Source organism: Bos javanicus, chromosome 29 (genome assembly GCF_032452875.1).
Source record: "Bos javanicus breed banteng chromosome 29, ARS-OSU_banteng_1.0, whole genome shotgun sequence".
In the NCBI taxonomy this organism is placed as follows: Eukaryota; Metazoa; Chordata; class Mammalia; order Artiodactyla; family Bovidae; genus Bos; species Bos javanicus.
Window position 1 is genome coordinate 14,702,648 of NC_083896.1, and position 17,054 is coordinate 14,719,701.

The 17,054-nt window shown below is 37.9% G+C and overlaps 1 long non-coding RNA gene across 3 annotated transcripts in view; it reads left to right on the plus strand.

Annotated features, from left to right (window-relative positions):
• The first annotated feature begins 920 nt into the window (after positions 1 to 920).
• LOC133241074 (uncharacterized) overlaps positions 921 to 17,054 on the plus strand; it is a 1,297,712-nt gene continuing 1,281,578 nt past the window's right edge. For 2 of the 3 annotated variants that reach the window (XR_009734505.1, XR_009734504.1), the window contains exon 1: positions 923 to 968. This is a non-coding gene — a long non-coding RNA (uncharacterized LOC133241074). Of the gene's footprint in view, positions 969 to 17,054 lie in introns of all 3 variants that reach the window. The other variant, XR_009734506.1, reaches the window with a different exon arrangement.

The window sequence follows — 17,054 nt, forward strand, 5'->3', positions numbered from 1 at the left end:
TTAGTATTTGGCCTCCTTGATCTATCAGTCCCAGGAAACTTGCTATCATTCAGCATTTTTTTAAGCATACACGAAAATCAATAATTGTCTTCCTTCTTTTAAAAATATAAAATTTTCTGTTTGCTATCACATTCTAGATATTTACCTTGTATGAGAAATATACTTTTGATATTTACTGTAAATTTTATAAATAATTACTCTGAGTCTCATACATCATGTTCTAGGACTGAGAATGTCAGGCTTTTGTAGGGAAATTTTAAGTCATACCACTTATTATGAACCTAAGGGGTCTACTTAATCAGCCCTGTGATTCTCCATATTTCATTGTCTGCCACTTGCAAGGACTGTTATTCCTGAGTTGGAACTCTCAATGGGTTTTGCCAAGAGATAGTAAATTGTGTCCTGGAACCAAATCTTTGTCAACAGGCTGATTTTGTCAATAAAGTTGAACTGGAACACAGCCATATCTATTAATTTACATACACAGAGTTGAGTAGTTGAAGAAGAGACTGCAGGCTTAGAAAGGCTAAAATATTTGCTGTTTCTTTCCAGAAGCTTGTCAATCCCTATGTTATGAAAAAAGGCTACAATAAATATGGCAATATTTATTTTTATCACATCTGGTTAGACAATATCTAAGTGGACATAGACTCACTGTAACAATTTTTTATCCTTAATTCATTTTAATCCTAGTTGATGCATTTTAAATATTTACTGAATTTATTTCTTTGCATAAATTTTTAAGATCAGTTTGTACATACTTGCTTATCTGTCATCATTAGTATCATTGCAATGCATTTTGTCTAAAAAACACTTAGAGGTGTGTTCATGTAGCTCTAACAATATAATTTCTAAATTTTCTATGGAATACTCAGTTTTTATATGTTTACTATCATATTTTAATTATTATTATTTTTTTTTCAGTGTTCACTATGTTTGAAGTTGGGTGCAAAGATGTAAACTGACTGGTAAGTGACATCACGTTTCTTAATATGATGCTTTAAAAAACAATAAATAATCTGGTATCCTGGTCCTCAAAGCTTTAAGCATCCTGGTCCTCAAAGTGTGAAGAGCCATGCTTTATAGGAATCGGAATAGTCTGTTTTCTTCCTGCAGGTATGCAGATGAAGTAGTATTTTCATTTTTTTGGTCTGGTTGCTTCACTGGATATCCTATATTTCATAAGGATATTTTCAGTCTTCAAAGTAACAAAAGTTAATTGAATTAATAGTTTGGAGAACAATGATGTTGGTGTCATCATGACACAAATTATGCTTTAAAGGAAAACAAGGATCCAGATAAATAATGGAAAAGAATAAAAATAGGGAAACTAACTTGAGAATAACAGTGAGTTGTTAACTTTCTATAAACAATGTAATTTGCATGGATTTTATATTTGTAAACTTCTTAGCATTCCATAAAAAATACAGAATGTCTTTGAAATTCTGTCTTCCCATATATGGTTTAGAAATATGGAAAGAATGATTTGGTCTTGCTCAAGAATACAAATAGGATGAAGTATTGTTTCTTTTATGCAACAAAGTAATAAATTCTTGCAAGAAAATGTTAGATTTGCCAATATCATAACATGCACACTTAATAATAAAGTTTACAAGGGCTTGTTAATTTTATCTGGGATGTAATTTCAAACTGAGTACTTTTTAGCATTAATTTAATGATTTTAATGACAGTTGGTATTTTTTGTTGTTACTCGTGTAGCATTCAAGTTGGAATAACCATAGTTGTGAAGCCAGTGGCTTTATGATGAACCTGGGAAATCTATTTTCTTTCTTAGCAAATAATGTAGATATTCTGTGGATCTATGCTCCTTATGGGTCTATGTAGCTTAGTTGAGAAGCAGTACAACAGGAAGAATTTTACTTTTGACTTACATGTATAAAAATCAGATGAGTTTTTAAAGAGGAATCATTGATATTTGTATCTCTCATTATTCTAATTGAATCTCTCACTATTCTCATTGAATAATGCAATATATGTTGGGAGAATCATTGGAAATACAATTACATATAATTTTATGATTTAAACATGCTCTATAATATCTATTTATGATATTTATCTTTTGGATAGATATTTTAATAATCTTCTTTGAGAATACAGGAGGAAATATTATGAGTCAAAATATAATATTGCTTATACTATACCCCCTAATCTGCTTGTTATCATTTTACAATAATGTTGATTTGCTCCCATAGCATTTCTCTTTTAAATATTTATTTTACAAGTCAGACAGTGCTGTCTGATATGACCACAGGCAAATATGATAATGTTGTGGAATTATAACCCACATTCTAAGTATCAGTTGAGTACCTGCAGAAATAAAAGCATATGAATTTTAAAAACTCACTGTGAAAACCTAGAAAAATTAGAATGAATAAAAGGAGAATGGAAATAAATTAAGTCAATAAATATAAAACATAGACATTGCAAAGTGAAAGGCCACAGCATTTTATACAAATTAGTGCTTTTTGATGTGAAAATTCTATCTTTAATGTAGAAATAAATTCTATCTTTAAAGTAGAAACTTAGGGCCTTTGTTGATATGTTTGGTTGTTTAGTTTATCTTAATGTTTTTAAGTAAAGTATATGAAACCTGTTGATTCATCTTTCTTGAAAATATGTCACATGTATTTGAAATTTTTGCTAGGTATTATCTGATTGGCAGTTACATTAGAGGGAACCACAGTGTAGGAGACTGCAGAAAAAAATGCTGTAAAGTATTTCTTGAAATTTATTCTGGGAAGAACTTGTCATTAACTAACCATGTTGGTGAAATTGAGTAGCCATATAATGGGTCCAAAAAAGAAGCCTTGGGTTTTGAATCCTTTACCTCTCACCTCTTAGATTTAGTACTTGTATTCTGTATTTTATTTGGTACCGCAGTAACACATTCATAAGGAGTATATAAATATGTATTTTAAATCAGGACAAAAAGAATGACTTATTTGTAATACTAAACTGGTAACATAAGAAACTGATACATATGATTCAAATACTTCATATAGATGAAAGTGTATGTCTAACTTTTATAGGAAAACAGTTATTTCCCAAACAGTTATAACATGATGAATTCACATGTCAAGAACTATTGTATCAAAGTCTTACTCTCGGGTCTAAAATGACTCCCTCTTGTAATGTAAGAATTGCTAACTGCCTTGGATATTCTTTCTGATATTTAAACCCTGATGAACAAGGAAATCATTTGTCTTAAGTAATTTGTTAACATTTCCGAAGCACACACTCTTACTAAAATGTGTTTTCTTGATAATACCACATATCAATAAAAAGTCCAAAAGGATACATAAATTCACTAAAATAATCAGCACTGTTTCAGGTTAACATTTTTTCTTAAAATTATGACTAAAGACATAATTTGGTTGTTAAGACCTATCTTAAATGAATAAAGGTTTATTTGTCACATGTTGTAGCTCTATAGTATCTCACGGCTGTAAGGTCTATGAGGATAGAGACTCTGGTTTACTAATGAACCTTAATAAATATTTTTTAATTTAGTAAATAAATTGGTTATATTTTGGAGGGCAAGACTCTGGGTAAATAGAAAGTATTAGTATTATTACTGTTTAATTATAGCACGCACAAAATAGCACCTTGGTTTTGATAATGGAACAGTATTCACTATACTGGAGGAGAGTGAAAGTTCAGTTCAGTTGCCCAGTCATGTCTGACTCTTTGCGACCCCATGGACTGAAGCATGCCAGGCTTCCCTGTCCATCACCAAGCCCTGGAGTTTATGCAACCTCATGTCCATCAAGTCAGTGATGCATTCCAACCATCTCATCCTGTCGTCTTTTTTCACTCCTCTTTCATTTTCATCAAGAGCCTCTTTAGTTTTGCTTCATTTTCTGCCATAAAAGTGGTGTCATCTGCTCATCTGATGTTATTGATATTTCTCCTGGAAACCTTGACTTCAGCTTGAGCTTCATCCAGCCTGGCATTTCACATGACATACTCTGCTTATAAGTTAAATAAGGAAGGTGAGAGGGAAACCTGGCATGCTGCAGTCACAAACAGAATGACAAAGCTGGCTTAAAACTCAATATTCAAAGAATGAAGATCATGGCATCGGCTCCCATCACTTCATGGCAAATAGATGGGAAAACAATGGAAACTGTGACAGACTTTCTTTTCTGGGCTCCAAAATCACTGCAGATGATGACTGTGGCCATGAAATTAAAAGATGCTTGTTGCTTAGAAGAAAAGCTATGAACAATCTAGACAGCATATTGAAAAGCAGAGACATTACTTTGCCAACAAATGTCCGTATAGTCAAAGCTGTGGTTTTCCAGTAGTCATGTATGGATGTGAGAACTGGACGATAAAGAAGGCCAAAGAATTGATGCTTTTGAACTATAGTGCTGGAAAAGACTCTTGAGAGTCTCCTTGACAGCAAAGAGACCAAAGCAGTCAGTCCTAAAGGAAACCAGTCCTGAATATTCATTGGAAGGGCTGATGCTGCATCTCCAAAAGTTTGGCCACCTGAAGCAAATAATTGACACATTGGAAAAGACCCTGTTGCTGGCAAAAAATGAAGGCAGGAAGAGGAGGGAATGACAGAGGATAAGATGGATGGATGGCATTACTTACTCAATGGACATGAGTCTGAGCAAACTCCAGGAGATGGTGAAGAAGGGGGAAGCCCTGCATGCTGCAGTCCACGGGGTCAGAAAGTCAGACACTGCTAAGTGACTGAACAACAACAACAAATTCCCTATGATGAGGATCAGGGACTCTGAATCTACAATTTCTGGGCTGATAATTAAAGCCATACAAAATATGTGACCTATGTCTCTCTCTGTTACATTTTCATCATCTCCAGGTACTGAGGTGTGAATTCTTATCCTGTGCTTAAAGATGTTCCCATCACAAAGTAAGCACAGTGTAGTTATTAGTGAATATTATTACTGTTTTTTATTGTGGCTATTGTTAGAAGTCAGACCTATCTTCTGTGGTTAGTGGGTTTGTATTCTAGTAGGAAAAACACAGAACAAAACGAACTCTAATGCTATAAAGTATGATATCTTTCAGAAACTTGAAACAGAAAGATTACTTGGGGATACTTAATGAATGAGAACTTGGAATTGTTCTGTGAATAAGGTAGCTCTTTAGAGTGGCCCTGAATAAATCCACATTATTGTGAAATTTATTGTGTACACGTCAGCATCCAAAAACTGCAAGGACAATATTCTGGGGAAGAGGAACAGTAGAGAGCAGTTAAACTAAAGAGGCTTAGAGAAGCAACAAAATAGCAATAACTATAAATGGCTTTTAAATGTTACTTACTTTACTAACTAAATTTCCTGTTTAAAAATCAATAACATTGTACATCATTTCTTGCTATCATTGCTCTTTAACTTGGTTTCAATGGGCATTCAATGTCATGGTCCAACACACCTCTCCAACCTTACCTCCCACCGTCTTCATCTACCAGTCCAAATTTATATCCCAGAGATCTATTTTTTTTCTCTTTTTTTTCCTGAACCCCACTGTAGTTTTGTATGTTTTGCATCTACCTCGAAGGCTCTTATACCTACTCCTGCACAGGACAAAATTCTAGCCTTCTATAAATTTCCTTATTCAAAATCTTATTTCCTTTATAAAGCTTTACCTGACTTTCTGTGTAATTTCAAATTTAACAGAGCAAATGCATGCATATGCAAACAAACATACACACAAGGCAGAGTGGTAGACTAAATTCTCAGTTTATTTAATCAAGGATAGAGGCTCTTATAAGGAATGAGTTTGATCACCCAGAACTGGAGCAGATTTCAGTAGCATTCCCTCAGTGCCCAAGTCCCTTAGGAGTGACAGGTGGCATGCATCTGCCAGCGACACTGTCCACATATAGGGGAGTCTTGCTGACTGGAGAGGTTTCATTTTTTACTGGGCAATAATCCTTACATAACTGATATTTTCATTACCATCCATTAAGAATTATATAATCTATAGGCTTCCATTTAAGGGAAAGCTTGATTCCTGCCTTTTGAACTAATGTCAGGGACAGTGAAAGGATTTTATTAACTAGGGAAAGTGGGAATATAGTTCTGAGTAGTTGTATTGATAGGTCTATCTAGCTGCAGAAAACTTTTCAAAAACATCTTTACACAATATGAGGATTTTCATTTTCTTGCTCCCATAGAATTTTCTTTCTACTATGATCCAGGCTGTAGGTTGGGGGCTACAAAACAGTAAATGAGGTACAGTCTGGTCTTCATGGAGTCATGGCACACTTGACAACACAGATCCATGGCCAGCTAATTTGAAAACCTTGGCAGTAACCGAGGTGTCCTCTTGTAGATAAATGGATGAACAAGCTGTGGTATACCCAGGCAATGGAATATTACTTGGTCCTAAGATGAAATGATTTACTAAGCCAGGAAAAGACATGGGGAGACCTTACATGTATATTACTCAGTGGAAAAAAGCCAATGTTGAAAGAGTACATACTATGTGATTTCAGCTATATAACTTTGTGGAAACGGGAAAACTATGGAGCCCATGAAAAGATTAGTGGTTGCCAGAGGTGAAGGTAGGGGCAGGGAGCATAGGAAGAGCACAGAGGATTTTTAAGGGAGTGAAAATACTGTATGAATACGTTTGTCTAAACCCTAGCATGTACCACACCAAGAGTGAACCCTAATGTCAGCTATGGACTTTGAGTGGTGATAATGTGTCAGGGTAGGTCCATCAGAGTGGTGATAAATGTACCACTCTGTTGGGGATGTCGATAATGGGAGAGGCTGTGCATATGCGTGGGCAGAGGGTGTACAGGATATCTTTAAAATTTATCAATTTAGCTGTGAACCTGACTGCTCTTAAAAAACCTGTTTTAAATAAAAATAAAATATTAAAAAAATAAAAAAGTCAACTAATTTGAATAATAATCTGTATCACCACAGGACCAGTACTGAGTACCAGCAGAAAATGCCAATAGGACATCTAATTCACTGTAGGAGAACGAGAGGTGCTTTGGAGAAGGTGACAATTGAGGTGTTGGTATGAGCCAACTAGGTAAAGAGGTTGGAAAAGAAAATCCCAATCAGGTTAAAGAACCCTTAAATATGACTAGTATACATCCATGGAGCTGGATATAGTTCAACATCCTGGTCTCTAAGAGGATGTCATAAAGAGTAGGACACGACTGAGTGACTTTTACTTTACTTCATTTCAGTACCTATTAGTCCAGATAAGAATGATGTATATAGTGGAGTCATTTTGCCAACAGGAAACTAACTGGGTGCCTGGATTTGAATTTGAATTTTTTTTTAATAAATTACTTATTGTGGCTGTATCACAGTGTTAGGTGTTGCATCTAAAGAAATGATCATCTTTATTCACTTACATTATGTTCAGTTCAGTTCAGTCGCTCAGTCGTGTCCGACTCTTTGCAACCCCATGAACCGAAGCACGCCATGCCTCCCTGTCCATCACCCACTCCCAGAGTCCACCTAAACCCATGTCCATTGAGTCGATGATGCCACTCAACCATCTCATCCTCAGTCATCCCCTTCTCCTCCTGCCCTCAATCTTTCCCAGCATCAGGGTCTTTTCCAATGAGTCAGCTCTTCGCATCAGGTGGCCAAAGTATTGGACTTTCAGCTTCCACAGCAGTCCTTCCAATGAACACCCAGGACCGATCTCCTTTAGAATGGACTGGCTGGATCTCCTTGCAGTCCAAGGGACTCTCAAGAGTCTTCTTCAACACCACAATTCAAAAGCATAAATTCTTCAGTGCTCAGCTTTCTTTATGGTCCAACTCTCACATCCATACATGACTATTGGAAAAACCATATCCTTAACTAGATGGACCTTTTTTGGCAAAGTAATGTCTCTTCTTTTTAATCTTCTGTCTAGGTTGGTCATAACTTTCCTTCCAAGGAGTAAGCCTCTTTTAATTTCATGGCTGCAATCACCATCTGCAGTGATTTTGGAGCCCAGAAAAATAAAGTCTGCCACTGTTTCCACTGTTTCCCCATCTATTTGCCATGAAGTGATGGGACCGGATGCTATGATCTTAGTTACTTAGATATATATGTTGGAGAATGCGATGGCGACTCACTCCAGTACTCTTGCCTGGAAAATCCCATGGACGGAGGAGCCTGGTAGGCTGCAGTCCATGGGGTCACAAAGAGTCAGACACAACTGAACGGCTTCACTTTCACTTTTCACTTTCATGAATTGGAGAAGGAAATGGCAACCCACTCCAGTGTTCTTGCCTGGAGAATCCCAGGAATGAGGGAGCCTGGTGGGCTGCCATCTATGGAGTCACACAGAGTTGGGCACGACTGAAACGATTTAGCAGCAGCAGCAGCAGCAGATATATATGTGCTGTTTCTGTGAGTGTGTGAGTGTGTGTGTGTGTGTGTGTGTGTGTGTGTGTATGTATTCGTATTAGAGGGATAGGTAGGGAAGGAGGTGAGGAAAGGGGGGATGGAGGGTAAAAAGACACAAAGACATTTATGTATCTTCTAAGTTTTTAGATCTTTAAAAATGATTTTGCCACGGTCACTTTTTGTGTGTGTTTTCATAATATACACATGTTTCTGGAAATCTTCATTTGAGGAACACCACTTTTATTAGTGGGACTTCCCTGGTGGCTCAGACGGTAAAGAATCTGCCTGCAATGTGGGAGACCTGGGTTCAGTGGGTTGGGATATCCCCTGGAGGAGGGCATGGCAACCCACTCCAGTATTCTTGCCTGGAGAATCCCCATGGACAGAGGAGCCTGGTGGGGTACAGTCCATGGGGTCACAAAGAGTTAGACATGACTGAGTGACTAAGCACAAAAAAGCACACTTTTATTAGTGGCATTTGAGTGATTATCTTATTGACTTACAGCACATTGATTTATGTGAAATGCTTTTTTAGGCACTAGATAAATGTTTTTTGACTGACTGACTTTCACAAACATTTGAGATAAGAATGATGTATCTAGTGGAGTCACTTTGCCAACAGGAAACTAACTGGGTGCCTGGATTTGTATACACTGTAAATCAGAAGGACATGAATGTCTTGCAACTGCCTGGAAGAAGCACACAGATGCACTTTTCCAAGCAACAGATTCACTTTTCTGTAGCTTATGGAGGGAAAAAAGGCTTCAGGCAGGACCAAACAAACTGTTCTTGGGACTGACGATAGTGTAAATCCACACTAGTTTACACATTTTATAGCATCATACAGGGGAACATGAAACAGTACCTGTATATCATAGACATAATAGATAAGAGCACACACTTTGGAATTAGTCCTGGCTGGAATTGAAGCTCATCTTCATAGTAACCATCTGTGTAGCTTTGAGCATATCTTTTAATTTCTATAAAAGTTGGTGTATATATAGAAAGTTGAATAATGCCCAATCCTCCCTAACAAGATATCCTTATCCTAATCCCTGAAATCTGTAATATGTCACTTGAGATGCTAAAAGGGACTTTACTAAAAGGGACTCAAGACCCAGATGGAAAGGTTATTCTGCATTATCTGGATGGGCCCAGTGTAATCACAAGAGTCCTTATAAGAAGTGTGAGTCAGAGATGGGTATGACATTACAGAAGCAGTAGGCAGGACTAGGAGGCCAAGGGATGCAGGCCATCTCTAGAAGATGGAAAATGCAATGAAGCCAATATAGTTCAGTCATCTGAAAATGGGTCTAACAAACCTCCATAATAGGGTTATTGTGAGGTTTAACTGTGATAATTAGCATAAACGCAATCAGCAACATAGACTATAAGGATTCAAAGAATGCAGAGCCCAAGCATACATCCAGTGCTTGAAATCTTTCCTTGTTCACATAAATAAGCTTTCCAGTTTACATTTTAACTGAACATTTTGCCTTGCATATTGAACTCACTTATTTCATAATGTAAAAGTACTTTTGCTTACCATGGGAAGGATAGGAGAACAACCAGGAATGAGGGAGGGAGGGGAAAGAGACAGATAGACAGAAAGAGGTGATGAGAGAGAATAGATAGAAGAGAGAAAAGGTGACATTTATGTCTCCCATCATACCCTTCTTTTGACCCTATCATAGCATTTAGCAGGGTTTAATTTTACTTCCTGCTTACTTGTCGGCATACCTCACTCTTTAACTTGGCTTTCAAGGACATCCAATGTCAAGGTCCAACCCATGTCTCCAAACTTATCTTCCAACATTCTCCACCTACCAGTCCAATCTGATTTTATATTCTAGTAAGTGAACATATTATAATGTATACTTTTCCATTTTGTTGTTGTTCAGTCACTCAGTCGTGTCCAACTCTTTGTGACCCCATAGATGGCAGCACACCAGGCTCCCCAGTCCCTCACCACATCCCAGAGTCCACTCAAATTCATGTCCATTGAGTTGGTGATGCCATCCAACCATCTCATCATCTGTCGTCTCCTTCTTCTCCTGCCTTTCCCAGTGTCAGGATTTTTTCTAATGAGTTGGTCACTTATTTGCATCAGGTGGCCAAAGTATTGGAGTTTCTGCCTCAGCTTCAGTCCTTCCAATGAATATTTGGCATTGATTTCCTTTAGGATTGACTGATATGATCTCCTTGCAGTCCAAGGGACTCTCAAGAGGCTTCTCCAAAACCACAGTGCAAAAGCATCAAATCTTTGGCACTCAGTTTTCTTCATTGTCCAACTCTCACATCCATACATGACCACTGGGAAAACCATAGCTTTGACTAGATGGACCTTTGTTGGCAAAGTAATGTCTCTGCTTTTTAATATGCTGTCTAGGTTGGTCATAGCCTTTCTTCTAAGGAGCAAGTGCCTTTTAATTTCATGGCTGTAGTTACCATCTGCAGTGATTTTGGAGCCCAAGAAAATAAAGCCTCTCACTGTATCCATTATTTTCCCATCCATCTGCCATGAAATGATGAGACTGTATGCGATGATCTTCATTTTTTGAATGTTGAATTTTCAGCCAGCTTTTTCACTGTCCTCTTTCACCTTCATCAAGAGGCTCTTTAATTTCTCATATACTATTTGAAAAGCAGCCTTAAAAGAGGTGACATTTTCTCATTGTTAAACACAGTTGTTGGGATTTACCTGAAAGCCTAACTTTAGTATGATGATTGAAATGATAAAAAACCAATTCACAGTAACTGAAAACTAAAGGCAGCATTAGCATTTGGCTGGACTCCAGCACTCAAATAGTGGCAGCAGGAACAGGTCTTATCCTCATCCCTCCTCTGCCTCGCTCTCCTTTGTACCATCTTCCTTTACAGGTTGGCTCTAGCCATATACAGAGCTACCATTTGAGACTGATATTCTACAAGTCTAGCAAAATCCATGGCAAAACATCCTCTCTTTTTAAAATTGCTTTGGCCACAGTTTTAAGCTGATGGCTCATGGGCAAATATGATAGGGAGGAGATGAATTATTTGAATGATTTGCACATGAGTCTGTACTCAAGACTGAACATCAAGGAATGGTTTTAAATACATAAACCACGGGCGATATAATTTCCCTTTATTTAGAAATCACCAGTCCAGGTTCAATGCAGGATACAGAAAGCTTGGGGCTGGTGCACTGGGATGACCTAGAGGGATGGTATGGAGAGGGAGGTGGGAGGAGGGTTCAGGATGGGGAACACGTGTACACCCGTGGCAGATGCATGTTGATGTATGGCAAAACCAATACAATATTGTAAAAAATAAAAATAAAAATAACGTGCTTGGTCATGTAGAGAATGTATCAGAAGAGGAAACAGTACACCAATAGGGAGATTTTGCAATTGGAGGTAACATAATAGAGGACAAAGGCTGTTTTCTAGACTCACTAAACTGAAATCACTTACCAGGAATCCTGAGTAAAAACCCAACATGTTTGCTTATTTTGTGGTTGAAACAGGACAGAAGGGGAGAAATGATTTGCTCAAGGTCACATGCCCAACTCACATAAATAATCTTTGTTTCCTGTCTTGCAGATCTGTCTTCTCTCCTTTATTTCTTAGAAAGGAAACCAACATCTACCACTCAGTTTTTCTAGGGGGAAGCAGATTTTCAGTTTAGATGATTACGACTTATTAAAAACAGAGATTTGGTTCTTCAAGGCCTAATTCACCATGGGCATTCCTTTCCCTCTGGATAAATCCCCTTTCTCCAAGCCAAAGGATCAGTATTACCTTTGGCTTGAGAATCTTACTCACTTAGAATCTTTGGCATTGGTCCCATCACTTCATGGAACTTCCAACAGTGGAAACAGTGGCTGACTTTATTTTTCTGGGCTCCAAAATCACTGCAGATGGTGACTGCAGCCATGAAATTAAAAGAGGCTTACTCCTTGGAAGGAAAGTTATGACCAACCTAGACAGCATATTCAAAAGCAGAGACATTACTTTGCCAACAAAGGTCCGTTTAGTCAAGGCTATGGTTTTTCCAGTGGTCATGAATGGATGTGAGAGTTGGACTATAAAGAAAGCTGAGGGCAGAAGAATTGATGCTTTTGAACTGTGGTGTTGGAGAAGACCCTTGAGAGTCCCTTGGACTGCAAGGAGATCTAATCAGTCCATCCTAAAGGAGATCGGTCCCGGGTGTTCATTGGAAGGACTGATGTTGAAGCTGAAAGTCCAATACTTTGACTACCTGATATGAAGAGCTAACTCATTTGAAAAGACCCTGATGCTGGGAAAGATTGAGGGCAGGAGGAGAAAGGGACGACAGAGGATGAGATGGTTGAGTGGTATCATCGACTCAACGGACATGGATTTGGGTGGACTCTGGGAGTTGGTGATGGACAGGGAGGCCTGGCATGCTGCAATTAATGGGATCACAAAGAGTTGGACACAACTGAGCAACTGAACAGAACTGAGGTTATTTTATTTTTTTTTTTCTAACATCCCACTTTGCTTTTGAGATTCTGGCTGAGCCTAAAGTCTAAACAATAATTCACATCTATCCATTCAATAAATATCTACTTAATATCTACTATGTGTCAGAGACTGTGCAAGGTTGTGGAGACACTGTGATGGATAAACTAGTTCAAGAACTCAAAGATTCTGAAATTTATTGAGGTGTGCAGACAAAGAAACAGGAAGTAAAATTAAACCCTGGTAAATGCCATGACAGGGGCCAGAGAAAATGACAGGGTACAATAGGAGACAGAGGAAAGATAGCTACTGGGTATTGCTGGAGAGGAAGGTATAGAGATGGTCAGGAAAGGTGATGGGCAAGTTGACTTTTAAGTCAAATATTAGGCCCAAAGTACACCCAAGGATTGGAGGATAAGTGATAGGGGAAAGATATATAAGCAGAGGTCTAGAAGAGCAACAATCAAAAAGGCATGTGATAAAGGGAAACTAAAGTGAGTTTGGCATGACTGAAGAATAGAGTGATGTTTTAGAGGTTTATGTCAGTAGATAGAACGGACCGTGGGAAGAAACAAGACTGGAGAGATGAGTAAGGACCAGGAAGGGAAGATCTGTCAAACCATGCAAAGGGGTTTGGATTTTATGTGGGACATGCAAGAGTTTGTCATGTGAGGGAGAAACAGGCAAACTTCTGATTCTGAAAATAGCTCTCTGACTATACAGCAAACACAGAACTGGGATAGAAGTGAACTTAACAAACGGAGCCTCTTCAACCTAATTAAGTATGATTATGAATCAAGACCTGTTATGGTTTTAATATTAACAAATATAAATATATTTGCTTCTAAAATTTGTAAGCAAGGATTGAAAATAGGATGATATTTGAAAACACATAGTTTGCATATTTTATCAGTTTGAAATTATATAATATGGATTAAGATACTACTCATACACACAAATATAGACATGCATACTATGCACCAGAATATATGCTAGATTTTTTTTAAAGTTCTTGCTCTTATGTCATCTGATCAAGGGTAAAAATTATGATGTCGAACCTTTTACTTCTTCATAAGACTATAGAAGCATATCTGATAGAATGATTAACTTATTCTATATAGAAAGAATAAGAAAAGCTCCACAGAAATGGCAATTGAGCTTATACTTAAAATATTTTCTCTATAAGATAAAGGATAAAAAAAAGATATTAGAGCCAAAACATCAATGAATCTTGAACTAAAATATGAAGCTATGAATATTTTTATATCTAAGGAACATCAAGTAAACAGGTATAGTAATAAAGATACAGGTGCAAGGAGAGAGTGGTGCCAAAGAGATGCCAAACCATAGACAAAGGGGTTAAGATGTTTTCTCTTGGCCCAAGAGAAGATATCAATGGCTTAGCATGATGGTGACATTCTCAGATCTATGCATTTGATAGGAACAGTGCTGGGAGTGAAGACTTGGTAGCCAAAACAAGAGCCAAAGGTCATTGGTCAAGAGGTCTAAGTCAGTGGTTCCTAACTATTTCAAGGTGGAAGTCCATTACGTTTTTTTTCCATATTCCCAATTGATGGTATCTATACTTGTCCTTAATGGAAATTACATTCAGTTGTATGTGCTTATATGTCTCCAAAGACCTCTTACAACGACGCTGGGGCTCCTTCGTGTTCCACAATTCCAGGCTTGGCACTGACAGTGTCTGATGCGTATGAAACTGAATTAGGGCAATAACAATGATAGTGCCGATGGAGAATGAGTCCAAGGGCAGAACCAAGAGTTTAGTGTCCCCCCAGATAGAGACATGCTGGAGAGAAGAGGGGAAAGGAGAAGTGGGAAGAATAGTGGGGAGACTGGGGCCGTAGCCTGAGTAAGAGACCATGTGTCCTGACTTCGAATGGTGTTAGAGATGCACTGATGAGAGATTGGAAATCTATTTTGAAGGTCAAGCTGACAGAATTTTGGTTGAATTTGAGTCATCAACTTCAGAAAGGAACAACCTGATGAGTGGTGGGGCCCTATGTCATGTTAGAGATTACTGGGGTACAGAATAGGAATCCAGAGTTGATCATTACAGTTACTCCGTTTTTGCTTTCTCCTTGCATATGGTCAGTCTTATTGTCTGTCTCCCCACTGTAGGACAAGCTTCATACAAACAAAGGCATACTCACCCCCCTACTTCTAATGATTAACAGATAGTGTGGCTCACAGTAGGTTCTATAACTATTTGCCAAAGCCTCTCTGCTTTCCTCTTTTATTATATGTTTGTGATGTTAAAAATGAAGTTTCTAGAAACTTAGGAGTGAACTTTCTAGACTGGGTTCAAAAGGTTATACCCCCAGCATGATGGGGTTTTATGGTGATGCAGCATTCTGTATGTTGAGTGTGGAGGTGAGTTTGTACATAGATACATGGGATAAAACTGCACAGAACTATGCTCTCACACATAAGTGAGTGCATGCAAAGTGCACTCACACATAAGTGACTTGCATAAGCATGTCAAAGTAAAACTGGTGATATCTTCATAACCTATGCAGATGGTACCAATATTAGTTTCCTGGTTTACCCTGTACTGTAGCTTTGAAAATTAGTACCACTGGAGGAAGCTGGGTAAAGAGTATTGGACTTTCTTTTGGACTTTTTGCAACTTTCTGTGAATCCATAATTATTTCAAAAAATATCTTAACTAAAACACAAACTGGATTGGGGTGATAATTACACAACTCAATAAATCTACTAAAATATCAAACTATAGTTTTACAACAGATTTATTTTACGGTATACAAACTATATCTCAATACAGCTGTTGTTTTAAAGGAAAAAAAAACTTAGTTTCAGAATTCACTAGCTAATTTAACTCAGTTTATTCATCAATAATAATAATGATAGACATAATAATCCAACCTTATAAAATTCTGATGCTTAAATAAATCAGTAAATAGGAAGCAATTAGGATACTGCCTGGTAAGTGGTTAAGTGTTCAGGAAATGCTACCTATTAAAATTGTTATTTGAAGAAAACCCCCAGGTAAAATATGTTTGAGAGACTTTAAGGGAAAGGAAATTTTCTTGGTTAAATAATAATTACAAAGCACTTTGCACTTGAGACACTTTCATGTACACTAATTATGCTTTTTAGATATTTGGGTTCTGGCCTGATTTAATAGCAGAAAGAAATAAACAAAGTGAAGCGTCTGTGGCACCGTGCTAAATCTGGCTTCTGGGTGTTATGAATGTGCAGAAGTGCAGGTACCAGAGGCGGGGTGGAGGCCAGAGGACAGAGAGAGGAGTTTGATTCAGATAGAGCCCATCATTGGTTGGTTTGCAACAGTGTGATTTAAAGGTAGTGTAGATTGAGTCCATTTTTAATACCGTCTCCTATAGGAGTTTCCTATTTTGTTTCGTTCATAACAATTTGATTGTTTCTGAGACTTCTAGTCTTGTAAGAAATGTACTGCTTGGACCCAATGTCTCTAAATGGAGAATTTATCCATGGATATGCTGCTTACTCATTGGGAAGAAAACTATGACAAACCTACTCAGCATGTTATAAAGCAGAGACATTATTTTGCCACAAAAGGTCCATATAGTCAAAGCTATAGATTCTCTGGTAGGGCACAAACAAAGAAGGCTATGACAAACCTGGACAGCATATTAAAAAACAGAGATATCACTTTGCCAGCAAAGTTGTGTATAGTCAAGGGTGTGATTTTTCCAATAGTAATGTATGGATGTAAGAGTAGGGCCATACAGAAGGTGAGTGCCGAAGAATCGATGCTTTCTACGTGTGGTGCTGGAGAAGACTCTTGAGAGTCTCTGGGACTGCAAAGAGGTCAAACCAGTCAATTCTAAAGGAAATCAACACTGAATATTCATTGGAAGGACTAAGGTTGAAACTGAAACTCTAATACTTTGGCCACCTGATGTGAATAACTGACTCCTTGAAAAAGATCCTGATGCTGGATATGATTGAAGGCAAAAGGAGAAGAGGGTGGCATAGGACCGACTCAATGGACATGAATTTGAGCAAATTCCAAGAGACGGGGAGAACAGGGAAGCCTGACATGCTGAAGTCCATGGGGCTGCAAAGAGTTGGACACAACTTAGTGACTGAAAAACAGCAACAGTCCATCCCACACTACATACTCTATGCCTTCTATCTCCTGAATATCAGGAGAGGCCTAGGGGTGTTTACCCCTCTGAGAAATCGTGTGACACACTTC